An 18,630-nucleotide genomic window follows, 5' to 3' on the forward strand; every position below is an offset into this window, starting at 1 on the left:
CAGTGTGCAGCCTCTGCAGCCCGGCAGCAACGCGGTGCACTTGGGAATGTGCTGGGATTTATATAGTTACTGGAGAGAAACAGCTGCCGCTCAGGAAAGAGGCACAGCTCCCAGGATGCATTTCCGAGCGCCTATTAGGCAAATGCTTGCAGCCGCGGTGCCTCGGCTGTGCCGGCAGTTCCCCCAGCCTCCCCCATGGGCACGCGGAGCTGCTCGGCTGGAACAGGTGAGCACCAGCCTAGAAAGCTGAGCATAGCATGGGGCAGTGGGTGGTGCAGCCTCTGGCTGCAATGCCTTCCCCACGCCCTCACAGACACGTCCCTTGGGAAGCAATCACCATTTTAAAAGAGTATCTCTTAAAAGCTTTTATTAAAGATCCAAGAAAAAGAGAAGAGAAAGCCCTGTCAAAGTATTTGAAATGTAAAGTAGGGCTTTCATTTGAACAGCATCCCTTTCTCCTTTTGTCTTTTTTCTGCATAGAGGTTTCACAAGAAAATACACAGTTTGACAGACTTTCAGATGATATTAAAGAAGGCAACCTCTGATTGAGAGGGAAAGGAAACAGTTTAATTGAGACGGGCAGGAGCTGTTGGGCCCTGACCTGCTGCTCTGCGGAGCCAACCAGAAGTGGGTGGGTACACACACAGCCCACCGCTGCCAGCCCACTCTGCCCAGACCCAATGGCCTTGTCCCCTCCGCAGCCACAGCCCTGCAGCAGCCCTGGCCCCAGAGCCCAGCTCGGTGCTGCAGGAGGTGTCCCAGGGCAGGGGTGGGCAGGAAGGGGCCGGCAGTGCTTCCCCAGCTCTGGGATGACGTTTGGTGTGCAGGGAGATGGCCAACCGCAGAGCAACAGAGTGCAGCTGTCTGCTGAAGTCAGATATGAAATACAAACATGTGAGGTTGCAAAAGGGCTGTGCTGCTCTGCAGAAAAAGCAGCGCAAGGAGAGGGGGGAAGCAGCAAGCACGTGGAGCAGGGACAGCCGGGCTGCATGCTTGGAAACTGCCTGTTGCCACATCCAGCCCTGGGCACAGCTGTACGGCTGACACATGCAGCAGTCGGAGCGCTGCTCGCTCCTTGGTTCCCCAAAGGGAAGCTTGAAGAACAGATTTGAGAGTGAAGAAAATGCACGGCAGTGCCCAAAGTGGTACGAAACCACATTGCAAAATCTAAAGGGGATGCTGGGACGCCCAGGATGGCCCCATGCAGCAGCTCGGCACGAGCCCTGAGCGTGCCCAAAGCCAAGCACAGGACTGTCAGGGGCAGCAGTGCTAGAGGTACAAAAACAGGCAGCAAGAAACGCTCCTGCTTTTCTAACGAGAGGTGATAGATTAAAAAGCTAGTTAAAAATTCATCCAAGAGAGACGGAGCTTCCCAAGCATATCAGAGTTAATATTTATAAAGGGGATTGTTGCTCATTCTCAATTATCCTAAAAGCTGGGTACAATTGATGCATTGAAGAAACCACAAATATAGGCACGTCACGGGAAAACCATTCCGTGTGACCACTAACAAAATGCAATCAGATCTGCAACATGTGGAGCCAATTGATTTTCAACAAGTTATACAATGTAAACAAATGATTGATTCTTGGGCTCCTTTTATTTCTGAGCAGCAGTCAGAAATCGCTCCAGCTCCTCGGAGCAGGTAGAGCTGGTGGTAAACAAGGGCTGCAATGGGGCAGCGCGCCGTCCTTTCATCAGCCGGCGAACAGCAGGAGCTTTGATTTCCTTCCCAGCCCCCTAAGCAGCCACTAAATAATCAACAATTCCTCAAGTAAGCAACTCCCTGCTCGTGTGAAGCCTTTCTGTTGCCAGTGGTCATGTCAGACCGGCCTCTGCCTTCAGTGAGAGTCGGGAGGTTTTTATTGCTTTTGCATTTTGTCTGCTCTGATGTCTGCAGCCTTCCTCTGATTTACACGAGACGGATGAGACAGGAATATCTCCAAGAGCTTTATCACTCCTCTCTGTCAGCGGCTGCCGCTAAGTCAACAGTGCGATGGTGTGTATCTGGACGGCGGAGCACTGAGGTTGCTCGCATCGTTCTGTGCTCCCGCTGAAACCAATAAGCCATCCTCCACTGCCCCCGCCTGCTCCCCAGCCATGCCCCGTGGTTACGTCAAATTAAATCTCACCCCCAGACTCACCAGTGGACTTCCAGCACTGCAGCTCATCCCCCGCCCCAAGGATGGGAGGCGGTGGGGGCCGGCGTGAGGCGCACAGCTCAGCATCATCTACCCAAGGGGCACAGCACCCCACCCAGAGCAAGAACCGCTCTCTTGGCATGGGCTGTTCTGGGACAGGCACTGCTCGGGCTCTGCATCCTGCAGCACTGAAGCATCCCACCGTCCACTCTGCTATGCACAGCGCCTCCCCGGTTTTGCTTAAGAACCCCTTCTCCGCAATGGTACCCAGAGATGTGTGCAGCGAGGGCTGCTCCATCATCCCTGTGCGGTGCTGCACACCTGTTGCATTCTGGCCATGGCCACGTGTTGCACCTCCTGTTTCACTTATCGCCTTACTACTGCTCCTTTTTCCCCCTCACCCACACCTGCAGAGCTCCACGAGTTGTGCTGGAGCCCATTTGTAGCCTGAGCATTGCGTGCTGCTGCAATGCAGGGCCCTGAGTGTCCCCAAGTCGAGGGGCAGCCACTAGCCATGTCCCAGCACCCCGGGGTGACAATGGCCCCAGCAGTGCCCGTCCACGTTTCCCAGCCTGGGAGAAGAACCGCTGTGCCAAAGAACCTCCTGGGGAGGCCGGAGGGACCTGGCACATCCCTGTGAAGCAGAACAGCATGAACAAAGTGAGCGCTGTGATCTGGGCTGGTAGAGGAGGGGACGGGATGGGAGAAGACCTGGAAAGTAGCAGGAGAGCACCAGGGCAGGGAAGAGGTAAGACACTTATTCCAGTCTTGACCGAGAAATTCAGAGCCCATTCCCTGACAGCAGAGATATGTAAACAGATACAGACGACTCCTTCCTGGGAAGGAGCCCCCCATTTCCAGGGGCTGCACAGTGGAGCCCATCTGGAAGCAGCCCACGGCAGAGCTGTACGGTGCTGCCGTCCCGCCGGTGCTGGCAGTACTGCCCGTGCTGTGCCGTGGGCAGGCAGTGCCTGCAGCGCCGCGCTCTGCCAGGCTCAGTGCCCGCTCCTGGCACCAACGTCTGGCACCACTCCTTGCAAGTGGGCACAAATTCATCCCAAAACACAAACACAGGGGGAGGCAGCAGTCATCACTTGTGTGGGCGCTGAGAGATTCCTGCAGAGAGAGGGACTTCACCACGACCAGGAGAATTTCTGCTCAAAATTAAAATGGTCTTTTTAAAGCAGATTAAAACTCATTATGAAAGCGGCCGCCGGCAGCTGTGATCTCACAGCAAAGGCTTTCCTGATGCTTTTAGAAATTGCCCCGTTACCACTGTAACACCAGCATAATTCTGCCTCTATTTCAAGCTTGCAAGATATTTATATTTCTACAGAGCTCAACTGTGAATTGCTTTGGGTTTTTTTCTGCACATTAATGGTATGTGTGTGTCCAGCGCTAACCCTTATTGCCATGTAATTTGTACAACGTAATTAACCATGTAGAAACCATAATACATTGCATTTGGAAGGGTTACATCCAGTTAATTTAATTGACTAATAACATGTTTTCATTTAGCAGCACGTACTGTATTTCCAGTGATTGAATTAATGTCATGTTAACGGCTGCTTTTTGCAACAACATTTGGCATAAATTGCATTAAAAATTGATGTTCGTACAAATGTATTTTGAATACAGCTCAGCATGGGGTCTGGAAAGCACTCCTGTTGCTGATTGCATCCGCTGGGATCACACGTGGAGCAGCCCCACTCCTACACTTTACCTCCGCTGCCGGGGCCGGAGGGGCTGCACGGGTGCTGCCTCCAAGCTGCAGAGCAAACGCTTTCCTCTTGCCAGCCTGGGGCTTACAGCTTCCATGCATGGGCTCCTGACACGGGTTTTGGGAGGATTCTGTGCTGAGAGGGACCGCAGGAGGAAAGCTGCAGGTGCCCGCTGTGAAGGAGGCAGAGCTGGAGACACCATTGCTCTGGAAGCCTGCACCACTCTGACTGCCTGGGCTGCTGCTTTCCTTTCCTCCCTGCAGCTATGGGAGCAGAATGCCACCAAGGCAGCCTCACTCTCCTCCACCTGCGTTTGCGTGTGGTCCTGAGAGGTGATGGATGTGCTCAGCCAGCAGCTGCTGGAAGCAGCTGGGAATCCCCTGCCCCCGGTTACTCTGGGAGGTGTGAGGTCAGCCAGCAGCCACGTGCCACCTATGGCTGGGCCTCCTGTCCCCAGCAAGGTGGGAGCCTAACACTTTCTCCTGCACTCCTCAGGAGTGGTTCCATCGCAGACAAATGTTGGGCAGTGAGGTTAGAGGGTAAGCTGGGGGACCAGGCCTGCTGCGCTGGAGTTCAGCCTCCAGCAGGGACTGCAGTGCCTTTGCCGGCTGCCCTGTAAGGCTGTAACATCTGACACTGGTTCCAGGCTGATCTAAGCCAAGAAGAAAAATCTGGCAATAAAGGAACAGAGGACGTTGTCGGCAGCACTGCCGAGCAGCCCATTGGAACAGGCAGCAGCACCCGGCTCACGGGCGGCATCGGGGCACGGCCAGGGCACAGCACCCCCACTCTGCACATCACGGGGCAGAGCCTGGCCGTGCTCCGGGGCACCGCGGGCAGGGTGCCTCGGCTCAGGGCGGGCAGCTGCTGTGCACACTGCAAATGCACATAAATAAATCATCGGCTCCTCGGGCTGCAGCCGGGGCTGTGCAGGGGAGAGGCAGGCAGAGCTCCCACAGCCGCACGGCTCCCTGACAGCGCTGGGGGCTCTGCACCTACATGGGGGGGCACACGGGGGTCCTGCTCAGCAGCGTGAGGAGCACCATTGTGGGTGGCTCCCGGCTCCAGAGCACGTATCACCACACACACACAGGTACGCGCACGCTTTCCTCCTCCTCACAGTGCTTCAGGAGTTTCTTTTTCTTTGTGGTGAACAAATAACAAGAGCTGGGTTTTGATTATGCATGGCAAAGATGCTGCTTTGAGGGCTGCCTGTGATCCCAAGGAACCTGCTCACTCTGCCTTTGTTGTACAGCAGTGCCGGTAAGAAAAATATGGCTTATGAAATTCAAGGTGCGGAGTGGAGACTGTCAGTGCACACGGTGAGCCCACACTGCCTTCTTCCTTTTGTGCTTCAATCTACGCAGCACACCCTGGGCTCGTTATTTACAGGCAGCATCTTCTCTGGCTGCTTTGCGCTGCTCCTTGAGCGGAGTTAGAGCGTGCCAGAGCGAGAGCGGCGCGAGAGGTGGCACGAATACAAAGCCAGAGGCTGCCTCAGATACACTGCCTCGCAGCACCTCTCTGTCCTTCCCTCTCCCCTACACTGAACCATCCGCAATGCACAAATCTGACACGTAAGAGCAGAACTTCCCCTGCTGGTGCAGTCTCTTCCTCAGGCCACTGCCTATTACTTGCTTTTACCTGCTAGATGGTGGGGAGGTTTCTGCCTCCGTCACCCTCTGGCTGCCTCCCCCTCAGTTCCCGTAGCCCTGGGCATGGCTGACACAGCCCACTTTGTTCCAGCGCTGTTGGAGGGCCCTCCCCAGCTATTGGAACCCAGCAGGAGGGCTCCAGCACACGGCTATCAGGAGAGCTCCTCCTGCCCCGTCCTTCCCCAGGAGCAGCAGGTTCCTTCTCCCAGTGTCCTGCTGCTCCAGGCAAGGTGACAGCCGAGCGTCCCTGCAGCTCAGCTCCAGTTAACCTCCAGGTCTTTCTATGCTGATCATCACCACGCTTTTATCAACAGATGTGGGCATAATTACATCAGCCCAGCAAAGAGGATAATGTCAGCAGCTGGGATCCTGGTGATGGAGGGCTGCCCCGAGCACCTTATAGTCAGAGCTGATAAGCTTCTCACTGCTGCTGTGCTGCCAGAGGGATGGACAGGAGCGATAATAACAGCAATCATCTGAAGATCTGAGAGAACCCCAGTGAGCTCACAGGAACCCCAACTATGGACTGCAGCCCTCTTCAGCCACAGCCTCCCCAGTCTCTTCTTACACAAACCCATGTTTTTCATTTGGTTTTGGCCGTGGTGGGATTCTCTCTTGAGTGTCTTTCCAAGTTTAGTGCTTCAGACCAAGTGCCATAGCACTGTGTCAGCACTGGCACAATATATTTCATGTTTGCCCCTTTGCAGTTACAGGAGCCAGATGAGCTGTGTCCCGTGTGTTTTCAGCAGTGTACATCTCCATCTCTAAGAAGCAGTGCAGGGAATACTTCTTGCAGAGCCTTCATGTTTCTGGATTCAGTGGGAAAAGCAGTACCTGCTTGCAGAGATGGTGTTTACATGGACCACAGCTCCATTACTGATAATTACTTTTAAACAATTTGAAATCAATTAAAGAGGAACACCAGTTGAGGAAATCTCTGGAAGATGTGGCTGTTGTTGGCAGCCCTGGAGGTGTAGAATTTGCTTAATTTAAAGCAACAGCTAAAATGAGATTTATTGGAGAGAACTGTATCTAACATCAGAGTGAGCGAACAAAATGCTTAAAGGTCACTTTTTTTAAAGTAGGTTCAAGCAGAATAAGTAGTACAGAACTTGTGAATGGCATTTTTACTTTAAAGGAGGATCTTTTGTTCCCTTGCAGATATGCAAACAAATTTAGTGCTCTTAGCAGGGCATAACAGCGCTAGACAGAAGCAGCCAGGCAACACGTGGGGTTCCCAACTGCTCTGCCAATGCACCTGCATCCCAGTGGATGGCCATGTCAGCCCGGGCACCTCATCCTCTCCTGCTGCCTCACACCTCTGCTGCCCCGCTGCCTGCTGGGGAGCGCTGCCAGCCCCACTGGGCTCCAGAATTCACAGGCATGGCAGCAAGCACTGATCCCCATGGACTGGGTACAACTCACCCATGGAAGAGTGTGCACCAATGCCACGCGGATGCCACCAACACTTCCATCGGGCTGCGGGCGGGCACACGGGGTCACACAGCCAGCATTGGCTCAGTCTCACCCTGCACTGCAGGTCCTGAGTGCTGCTGCTCTCCCCCAGGGCCGGGGGCCACAGCCATGGCCCCAAGGAGGAGCGGGGAGGGGAAAGGCAGGGAGCTCAGCTGGCACTGGTTGGATTGACATCTAACAGAAAAATTTTCCCTATTTCACCCAGATGGATCCAAAACCACGTTTGCTTTAATTCTCTGCCCAGCAGTGCATTCTGTTCCCACTGAGAAGGAAGGGGTTTGTATTGAGAATCTTGTACAAGCAAAGGAAAAAAAGACAGGAAAATTGGTGGTTGTAGTGGCACTTGTCCGGAAGCCCAGAAAAACAGGGAAACAATGCACAGATACACTTGTGCCGATGACAGCCTGGTATCATGTCTATCACAGACATTTACTATGCCTTCAGAAAAACATATTTTTACCATCTGTGTAAGCACCGTTCATGTGATGCAGCAAAATCCAAAGGGGCTGTAAAAGACACCAATGTGAACTGGGAGCGTTCCACAGCTCCGGGGGAGAGGCAGTTCCCCTCCCTTGGTTCACTGTGTTCTTTGGACAGGCTTCGTTTTCTCTCTCATCCAGATGTTCTTCATGAGCTCCATGGGAGAACAATCTCGTACATGGTTTGTCCTGTGGCAGGGGGACGGGCAGGAGCTTGGTTATTACCAACAGCTTCACCAGATTTAATCTCATGGCAACCACGACCTATATGGGAAGAGCAGAGAACTGCTTCTTGTGCAGGTGCAACTTGGCCCAACTGCTGTGCTGCCTCTTAGCACAGTTTGCACACAGAGAGGGAAAGAGCACTGTCTTCTGGATTACATTTGGCAGAGACATGGCGAGAAAGGCAGTGCCAACCTGCAGGGCACACAGTGCAGCAGAGAACAGCTTTTGCCTCAGTGGGCATAACTGCTGGAAAGCAAACCTCAGGCAAAGGGGCAGCTGAGGAATCAGCAGGCAGCAAGGAGCAGGGTGTGGGTTCATGCCACAGCTAAGGGCGCTGCTTCTGAGGAGTCCTTGGCACAGTGCAGAGCCAATCTCCGCAGATTTCAAAGGCAAATCAGCAATTCCAGCTCCATCTGAGAACCAGCACAAACAGGACTGACAGCCCAAACCCACTGGAACGTGCCTCACTCATCCCCAGTGTGTCATTGCAGTCAGCATCTCTGCTGAAATCACTGGGAAACAAAAGCATACCCAGAGAAAGGCTTAAATCACAGAACCATACAGCAATTAAAAGTCATGCTCATAACAGAGTCATTAGTGCTGATTCTCACACTCTTTACATAGGAGCTGCATGTAATAATCATTTCAATTAAATTACGTTTCTCCAAGGTGCATTAACCACTTTTATCCATCCGATTAATTGGACCCATCTCTACTGCATGGAGCAAAACTGCATCACTCCAGAGGGAAAGCAGTTAATAAAAAGTGTTGTTGCAGTACTAATGCAGGAGCACTTTGCTATCAAGCACGTACCCTCACACACGCTTATTGTGTATTGTCTGCTCAAGCACAGACGTGTGGCTTTGCCTGCACACGTGTAGCTAAGCACACCTAGCAGGCACACATCTGCTCTTGGAAAGGATGAGCTGCTCAAGGCTTGCACGTTTTGCAGCATCAGCATCTCCAGAAGATGTCCTCCAAGTCCAGGGCTATCAGCCAATTTTCTGTGCTTCCTGGAACTTCACTCCCATGCCCCTCACCTCCCCGTGGCTCTGCACGGGGTTAACGGTGCTCTTGCACTGCCTGGAGTCTGCAAACAGGAATCCTTTCCATCACCCACTGAAGGCAGTGCATGCAGCCTTTCTGTGGCTGGATACGCACTCTCCTGCGCTCTTCTAATTACTGCTGTGTGATGGGGCAATTTGCCAGTTGCCTGGATGCCACACCAGTGTGCTCTGATCCTGCTGCTTCCCTTCCTCCTAGGGTACAGCACCTGGCAATTCTGCTGGAGGCAACATCTTCAGTGATGGAAATTGCACAGGGCCCAATTTGTGCAGGAAGAGCTGACCTGCTGCCATGACCTGGGGGTGAGATTTTATGTACTTGAGAGGGATGAACGTTTCCATGCAAATTCTTCAGGCACTCAACCTCAATCTTCAGGTTCTTCTCTACAAGAAATGAAGGGTGATGCCTCCCACGCAGCAAAGGAGACATCGGTGCTGAACAGCAGCAGAGAAGGGGCAGCACGTGTAAAATACAGTGCGTGAGACACCTAGATGTGTGCATGGTGGTCACAGTGCATTTGCAGTCAGTTCACAGACACCATGGCAGGGCACATGGGATGGAGCACCAATGTGCATTCCCAATAAGAGGTAAGAAGAGATCTTAAAGCATTGCCTGCTGACTCTGGGCTTTTGTAAATAAGATCATTATCATAGAATCATCTGAGTTGGAAGGGACCCTTAAAGGTCACCTAGTCCAGCTCCCCTGCAATGAACAGGGAGATCCACAGCTCCATCAGGCTGCTCAGCTGGTCCAGCCTGGCCTTGGGTGTTGGTCAGTGAGCCCAGACACTTTGTCATGATTGCTGTTTCTCTATAAGAGCAACTATCCTGACACCTCTTGGGAATTATACAGGATTGCTGCCAAATGTGCCCATGTGAGTAATGCCCACGTGAACTTCAGGGAGTTGAGCCAGGATGTGAAGGTGGGCACTGGAGCCTTACCAGGTTCCCCAATCCAGAAATGGATTGAATGGAGCAGGAATGAGAGATAGATGACCTCTGCCAAATGGGAAGAGGTTTTTTCCAGGATGCTGCCCAATGAATCTCTCATCTGCTCTGAAGGGAAGGCACAGGGATGGCAGAGCACGTTAGTGTGTCTACATGCATGCAGCTGTGTTGTAGGAGGGCTGCTGTCTCATTCACTCTCTCTACAGACACAGGTAATACAGCCTCAGGAGCATGCAGTTATCAAAATGCTATAAATTGCTACCTTTTAAATACTGTGGTAATTTGCTAGTCCATTACAGCAGGAGCTGCGGGATACAAGGAACACACAGAAAAATTATGCCTTCTGCGTCACTGTTGACCTCCACAGCTGAGATGCTCTCGGAACAGCTCCATTATGTCAGCCTACCCTGAGCAATTAGCCATCCATCAGAGCTCGTCAGCATGTCACAGGGCCATGGAAGACACCACACATTCCTGACAGTCCCCTGACCAGCCTGTTTCCTGCAAAGGTGCCATCCACGGTCACGTTGGTATGGTGCTGCTGCCTGCACACTGCTCCCAGCACAGGAAACCCCAGGTGCTCCATAGCCACTACAGGCTCTCTCCTGTACCTGAGCCTCCATAGCTCCTCATAACCGTGGCACGCAGCTGTTTATCAGCCCAATATTTCTTGCAGTTTGGGGAAGGGGGCAGCTCCAGGCCTATCCAGCTCGCAACAGGAGAATTATGTCTGTTATATTGTTTTTGTGCAAGGCAAAGGGTTATTTCTCCTAACCCGTGTTTATTTTCTGCACGTTAATCCCTCTGAACTTAAACCTCTCATTTATTTTATGTGCTTAGATATTTCCTCATGAGTTGCAGGTGAAGTCCATATTCTGGCACACACATAAAAGCAAATGCAGAAGGAACGTGTCCTGGCAATAATACGCATCATCCCTGAAGATAAATCTTTTCTTGCTGGGAAGGAAAATGCATACATTTCAGGACACAAGTAAACACGTAAATACATGATGTGCTACTCCTGGGCTTTCTGCTCAGGAGGCAACATGACAACTTGCAGTTCCTAGAAAACTTGAAAGCAACTTACTTACACGCTGCTTATTAAAACACAGCAAATCCTATGGAACAGCCAGAACCCAGGAAACACACACAGTGTGCTGCCATCACATCACAAACACCAAATACACGTGTTGCTGCCATTCCGGTCTAGGAAAACACTGCAAAATGCGGCACTGCGGTGCGGGAGCTGCTGGGCCACCAGGCAGGCACAGCGGTGTCGGCTGGCTGGCAGAGCCTCATGGCCGGGTCCCCAACCATCCTGCAGTCCTATAGGAGCAGCCAGGCTGCCCGCTGCCCTCCTCGACACCCCCTGGGGCGGTGGGTGCAGCGCCTGTTGTGCAGGGCAGCGCCAAGCAGAGGGCAACACCTCTCGGGTTTGTTTCCTCTACATCCCTATTTCTCACAGGAAACACTATCAGGGAGCTCTGTGGGATCGTGAATATGAATTGCTTTGACCTCACTTAGTGTGATATGGCGGAGTATTAAATCTCTATTTTTCAAGCATTAAGCCGGTGTAATAGAAGGATTCTGCAAGCAATTTGCAATAAGATGAAGGGATATTACTGTCCTGGGAGACAGACAATCCAACCACATCCACAAATTGATAACAGAGATAGTGGCTTAGGTTCATCCTAGCTATTAATTAAGGGCATGTTTTATGTGGAAGATAATAACAGCTTACACGGGCAGGTACTTGTTGGTATTCCCTTCCCCGTTGTGAGCAGCGTTCCTGGAGCTGGAGTGCAGCCAGGTGGGTCAGCGTACCTTGCTGAACCTCAGTTCACGCACTTACATCTGAATCTCTGACAGGCAAAATTAATTTCTCAAGCCTTCAGCACAGCAGAGTTGGAGCCACTGTGTGCCTGCGCGGGAGCCGCTGCGCAAAGCCCTCCTCCCGGGGACACGCAGAGGCACGGCCAGAGCAAAGAGCTCACAACTGCACCGAGAGCCAACGTGTCTCTAGCCACTAATGAGCAGCTAACCACGTCCCGAGCTCTTCCTTTGCCTTCAGAACTCGCTGCCTCATTATCCGACTGATCCCCAGCTCTCAGGGAAAGGAACCCAGAACCAGATCTTGTTCCTTCTTGCCTCTGCGTTTCTCATCTTGGCTGCTGACATCACCCCCTCAGCCACGGTGCGGGCCCCCTCTCCCACCCAGTGCCCTCAGCATGCGCTCTCCTTCCTTCCCCTGCTGTGAGTGCAGTGGGACTCTCACAACTCCCAGTCACTGATTCAGGTTGATCACAGGGCCGCTACCTTTTCTCCTAATTACCAGCAGAATATTATCCTCTTACAACCTCCTGCTCCTCTCCCTAGAATTTAGCAGCAAGCCCACAGCATGCCCTGAAAGCTGATCTCGGTGTCGCCACGTGAGATCCATCGCTGCTCCCATCTCACTCAAGGAAATGTCTCAGAGATTGCACTCTGCTCCCCTGGGCACGGCCAGCCCTGCTGAAGGGGAACGTGGTGTCAGACTGCTCTTCTGGAGAGCGCCTGCCCCGTTGGCTGCTGCCCAAAGTGTTTTGTAGAGCTGAATAATGCAGGTCGGCAGTGGAAATTCATATGTAACACTGGAGGAGATCGTGCAGAAGTCCTGTGTGACAAATCAATTAAAGCATGCTTTCCTACAGCAGGTACCTATGGAGAGGAACAGAGTCAGAGACAGATTGATGGGATAAGGCTGGGGAGGCAGAAGAACTCTCTTTGTTTTTTGTTTTTTTTTTTTAATGCTTCCAGATGGGGTTAGAAAGCAGCTGGAGAATTGCAGTGGTGAGGACAGAAGATCGCTCTCACTGACTGCTGCCCACCCCAAAACCCCACAGTGGGGTTCACACATAGCCCATGCACACACGTTTCTGTAAAATCACACTCGGAGATGTTGAGAACTTTCAGAGCAGCGCTGTGAGACCTTACAAACCAAGGCAGCTCCTTGCAGACTTCCCTGATCAAACCTCCTCTGCCCACTGCTTTCACTGGAAGGGAAGTCCAGGGCAAAGCAAAGCCCTGATCATTGCCTGGAAACAAAGATGTCCCACGGTGCAACAAAGCAGTGCACGCTTGGCTGTGCCCATGAGATGGACAAGATGGGATCTGCCATGTGCCCCAACATCTCCGCCCGGCGCTGAGCAGAGACAAGGGCCGATGGAGCAGGCTGCTGGAGAAGGGCAACGTGGCCAATGGGGAGTGAGGCCGAAACGTGCAAATCCAAGGGAGAAAAAGGACAAGCTGGGCGTCAGACCCCAGGCTAAAGAGGTCCTTCAGCATCAGCAGCACCTGCCCACAACCTGCAGACACAGCTGGCACGGGAGCCCCTGTGCTTTGCATGCCATACATCCATACCACATCCCAGCCTGCTCTTTGAAGCCAGGATCTCTGCTGTGTCCTGGCATATCGTGGATTACAACGTTTCAGGCTGCCTGCTGCAGCTCAGCTGTATGTCTGATCTTGGGTGAGAAATTTCTCTTTATACCAAACTGTCTATTCAAGTCATAAAAATAGGCCTTTTTTCCTTCTGTAAGTGCAACACTTTTCATATTTTTACTTCCAGCTGTCTAGATAGTATTTCACTTTTTTCATTTCTAGTGCTCGCTCTCAGTTATTTAATGTGAATTTCTAGGGCATGGTGCCCTTAGCAGACATCAGAGCAATATAACACAAGAAATCAGATATATACTGTTCCAGGAGAAGGCAGGAACAAAAAGACAAACTAGGCTCTTAATACATATGGTGCTTTTGATTCATGGAATATAGAAAATTGTATTTGATTATATCTGTAATGGATCCTCGTAACTTTAGATTAGGGTTATGCTGATGGCCCAACTAATGGACACTTTATTGCAGGAATAGATTTCATCCCATCATATTTTTTTTTTCCTGGTATCAATTACTCTGAATGTTTAAATGTCTCATTTCTCTGGATGTTTATTGCTTAATTTTCTTTTCTAAAAAATAAAAAAAAATAACCAAAACAAAAAACCAACAAAGCCCACTCACACAACGGCCCTGGTGCTCCCGTGCCAAGCTGCAAGGAACCAGTTTGCCTGCTCCTGGAATCTGGTAGCATATCGTCATCTTCCAGGTGCACAGGTCAGGAAAAGATTAATATTTGTGGCTTACAGCTGTTGAAATCATCCCAGCGTGTGAGCCATGAGGTAATGGAGTCAAAGCTCTCTTAGCAGACAAGTGGATGCTATTGGAAAAGGAAAAAAAAAAAAAATAGAAAGCTCATTAAATTAATCTGTCTAAGAAGGAAAAAGAACTTGTGGGATTGCTGCTTGTGAGATTAACAGCAAATCTGATGATAAAAGAGGTTGGAAGCAAAGACGGTTTGGTGGAGAGCATCTCGTTTACAGTCAACTTATATTAGAAAAGCCCTGAAGAATAGAATCATTAAATTATTACTCTCTGAAGCAGTGCAGAAGGGCCTTGGAGGAAATGCTGTCATGTCAGTAAAGAGTTTAAGAGTCTGTGGAGGTACCAGAGATGTTCCTTATTGATTTGAAGGCTGGGGGCAGAGGGCAGGAGGTCGGTGGATTTTTTACTTTGACTGTAACCGTGTTGGAAACTCTCAAGAAAAGAAAAAACCTTGCAGAGAAAAACTCCACCGCTGCCCTACTTTAAATACAGCCGAGCTGCTCGACACCGGCGATTTCAGGCTCATCTCTGCTACGCACTTCACAGCAGCACGCGCTGCCTCATCCAGAGCTGATCACCACCAACCAAGGGGTGTGTGATGTCTGTTTCCCCAGGGGGGCAATGATCCCCAATCAGGAGGGGATGCAGAGCGGTCTGAGGGCATTCATTGGGGCCGCGGCTGATGAGGGCAGCAGGTGTGCCTTGCGATGGGTGCCTGACAAGGAGAACCTGGTTTTTTAACCTTCAGATAGATTCTTCAATTTGGCCAACGTGCCCAGAGGAGGAGAGAACAGTCCTGATGCATTTTTCAATTTGGCCTTGATTCCTTGGAGAAAAAAAAGAGAAAAACCTGGCAGTGGGGATGTACGAGGGCTGCGTCGAGAACAGCAAGGCTGCTGCACCTGGAAGAACAGGTTTTCCTGAGCAGTCCAAGCCCCAGGAACCTGGCAGGCACGTCCCTGCCCACCTCCATTACCATGGAGCCCAGCACCAGAAGCCCCAGGTCCCCACAGTGCCTGGTGCACTGCTCACATGGCTCTGCCTGCCTGCAGCTGTGCAGAGATCACTGCAGGCAGTCGGGGTCCGTGCCAGGCATTGCTCTCCTGAAGATCTCCATCTGCCTCCCGACAAGACTGAAGGGCCCTTCCAAGGACCAGGGATGCCCCTGGGTAGGCACCTGTAGCAAGACAGAGTCCACACGCCCAGAAGGCTGCCGGGTTGGGAGAAGAACCAGAAGAAAAGGCGCACGAGGACTTTGCGTGCACTACGAAGTCATGTAAAGGCAATCATTGCTTTGCCAGGTGTGGATTTGCATCATGCCGGTGCCTGAACTTGGGAAACGATGCACAGTGGGAGCAGCGGCCCAGAAGAAGCAGTGTCCCTGAGTTCAGCTGCCATGGGCCACAGAAAGAGGCAATTCCATCGTGGGGATAGGATCATTGCTTCCTCTCCCTGTGTTTTCCCAGAGCCTTCCACTCAGTGCCCTATTGGAGGCCCTCCTGGAACAATACACACCCGTGCATATGGGCCCCTGCACGTGGCACCAGACCAACCACGGGGGCTCCAACAAGGACAGACAGGAGCGGGGATGTGCCTAATTAGGGCAGGAACACCGGGACCTGGGAGTGCAGAGCTGCCTCGCCCCCTGCTCAAGCGCAGCCATTCACATACAGGCTGCATGTTATTGCTGCTCCAAGAAGAGAGCTTGAGATCCACTTATTTTTTTCATTAAAATGCAAATTAATTTAATAAAAAGTAGAATTGTAAATTAATGAAGCACTTAAAAATTCTCCGTAATACAAGGCTAATACTTACTCTGTAGAATTTCCTCCAGTTAATATCACCACTAACTCTCCCGAGTGGGACCAGCCCGGCAGCTCCCCCAGTCTCAATCAGTGTCTTTGATTGGTAACGGGATCGGAGCTCACGTCGCCTTTCTACTGCTTTCCCATCACCGGGGGCAGTTGGGGAGTCCGCCTCCCCTGCAGGAAACCCATCCGGCCGGGCGCTGCCTGCACTCAGGAGCAGGGATGTGCTCCCTCCCCTTGGAAGAGTAATGCAGCCCTGCAATTCGCTGCAACCCGGCGTGAAGAGAGCAGGGCTGCTGCCCTGAGCAGAGCTGCCCTCCCACGACGTTCCGCTGCAATAACATCACAGCTGCCTCCCGTTTCGGCTTTGGACACGTTTGAGCCGGACACCGTGCATCCACGGTCCATTTTCTTCCTCCAACACGAAGTGCCAGACTTCAGGCTTGGCTTCAGTGCCAGGACGCGCAGCACTCACGCCGTGGGGCTCTCCAACAAAGGGCTGGTGGGCAGCCCCTTGATGCCCACCATCACAGGCACACCAACTGCCGTGCACAGCTTCCCTGCAAGCAGCGGGACTCACAGCAGCCCCTCCATCCCCAGCATTACTGCCCCCGTCTGCAGGATGGGAGCAGGGGAGGAGCCTCGCCTGGCAGGACGTCAGGTATGGCTCAGGTGCAAAGCTCTCTTTCTGCACTCTCTTTTTAACTAACACTTCTATGAAAACAATGTAGCAAATTCATTCTTAAGATGCAGTAGAATGAGAGGAGCATGCTAAAAAAAACAAAAAAAACAAAAAAAAACCCGCTGGCTGAAGGAAGCAATGTATTTCCAGCGGGATCAACCCTTCCTGGCTTACAGGTCCACATCTGAGCTTACTTTCTTCTCTATATAGAAGATAGAGAGAAAATGCAATTCTGAGAACAGTTCCATTCACCCTAAGGTAAGCATATAAAGTAGGTCAGGTGTACCACACCGTCAAACTGCCCTTCCCTCTCTGCTGCTATAAAAAGAGCCCGGGCAGACAGCTTTCATGGAGGCACTGCACTGGCCCACGTTCAGAGTGAGGGGACACAAATCCTGCCTCTCCCCACTCTGGATACGGCCCGGCCCATCCTGCATGCACCTCCGGCGTGCACCCATCACAGCCCCCCAGCACAGAGCCCTGAGTGACACACAGTCCCAGTTCACACGTGGGCCCTGTGCCATGCGTGGGCTGACGCATGGGGACCCACAGGACTGCCCTGCACACAAGGACCTGCCCGGCTCTCCTCCCCTGGCCACGCAGTAGGGGCCATGCAGGCTTCCTGCTGCCGTTAATCATTCGCCACACTCATTTATTGCCATGTATACACCACCGCCAGGAACATTATCCCTTAAATAAAGCTCACCCACCCTATTATTGTAATGTCAACCCTGAACCTCTCAGATAAGCCCTGCAGACAATTTATAATTACACAGAAGTAGCTCTTCTACACTGCACCAAGGGGCCATCAGGAGAGGATTTAGGTCTTTCACAGAGGCAGCGTTTGACAGGTCTTTTTGCTGTTATTTCATCTTGACAGCTCCTTGCCACCCAGCTCCTCCCGTGGCTCCACGCTCACGCTTTGTTGTGTGATCTCAGGTGAAGAGAGCATGTAATGGGCAATAATTGTGGGCGATTACTGTTTACTTGTTAACTTTGCTTGGCAGAGCAGCTGTGATGGATGCAGGGACTGGAATATTCTCTTTATCCCCTGTAGCACCGAGAGTGAACTGGTGCTTAATTCAAAGGCTGAAATCTATAAAAAAGAAGACGAAACCCATCATTAAATTTCTCTTAGTGGCTATGTGCATAATTCATCCAAACACCATCAAATATAAATGGCCTCGTGTCAGGATGAGCAGCACAGGCACAGCAAATCCAACCTGCTCCAGGAGACAGGAACTGCGAAGAAGCCTCTCTCTCACCCATTAATGAGATCAGGCACCAAAGCACGTCCGTAGAGCTTCCTAGGCAGGACACGGCGATGGGATCAGGCTGCCCGCAAGCAGCCCTCGCTCCCGAGCACGCGTGGCCCTGTCCTCACAGCACAGCCACCAATCCCTCACCAGTACACCACTTTATTTTTCCTCACAGTTTAATAACACTTGTATAGATTACGGTATCTAAATTCTTTATTGCTCCCCGCTGGCGTCTGAACTTTGACTGGGAGCTGCATGACCTCAATTTCCCCAGCAGCAGCCATGTACCGGTAAACAATCCATGTTCCATGTGAGCAGATGTTAATCTCGGCGGTTTAGCAAAGGCTTGCAACAAGTTTTCCAGAAAGTTTTGTGGTGCCTTTTTTTTTTCCCTCCTTCCAATTATTTGAAAAACACCAAGTTATTTAATAAATCACAGCAAGTTGTTTTGCAAAAGTATCCTTTGAACCATTAGATATTATTGTGAATGCCAATTTTTCTTCCCACCTTATGGCAGTATAAAGATACCCCACTCAATTTTCATCAAAAGCACATGAAAGCAATCAAGGCTCCTGTAGTTTCTATGGAAATAAGGGATGCAAATTGGGATTGCGTGGTGTCTTTTTTCTTGAATTTATCCATAAAAATGCAAATACTCTTCAACAGATACTGAAATATTTGCCTTGTTCTAAGGGAGGCAAAATATACAGATGAGACTCTTTTGTCCACTGGCTCTCCTGGCAAAGCCATTTGACAGCTCTCAGAGCTCGTGCTATTGAAGCTGAACGAGTCCTGTCAGAGCATGAAAGCAGTGGCAGAACTGGCTCTGCCAAGAGTATGCCCAGCCCCAGAGGGCTGTGGTGTGCTCCAAGCCGGCCCCCAGCCACCTGCTGAGCAAACGGGCTCTCCTGCCCCGTCCTACAATGCAACCTCCTCCATCCGCAGGTAGCGTGTGGATCCTCACCCAAAGCACAAGGT

At 51.5% G+C, this 18,630-nt stretch overlaps 1 long non-coding RNA gene across 1 annotated transcript; it reads right to left on the reverse strand.

The window, feature by feature from the left end:
- Nucleotides 1-312: 312 nt before the first annotated feature.
- On the reverse strand, nucleotides 313-17,786 carry LOC121106769. The gene is made up of 3 exons (XR_005839750.1): nucleotides 17,617-17,786; nucleotides 15,719-17,489; nucleotides 313-7,736 (listed from the first exon to the last, which is right to left on the reverse strand). It is a non-coding gene; the product is annotated as an uncharacterized LOC121106769 (long non-coding RNA).
- Nucleotides 17,787-18,630: the final 844 nt, after the last annotated feature.

The sequence above is a fragment of the Gallus gallus genome, chromosome 14 (genome assembly GCF_016699485.2).
Source record: "Gallus gallus isolate bGalGal1 chromosome 14, bGalGal1.mat.broiler.GRCg7b, whole genome shotgun sequence".
Classification (NCBI taxonomy): Eukaryota; Metazoa; Chordata; class Aves; order Galliformes; family Phasianidae; genus Gallus; species Gallus gallus.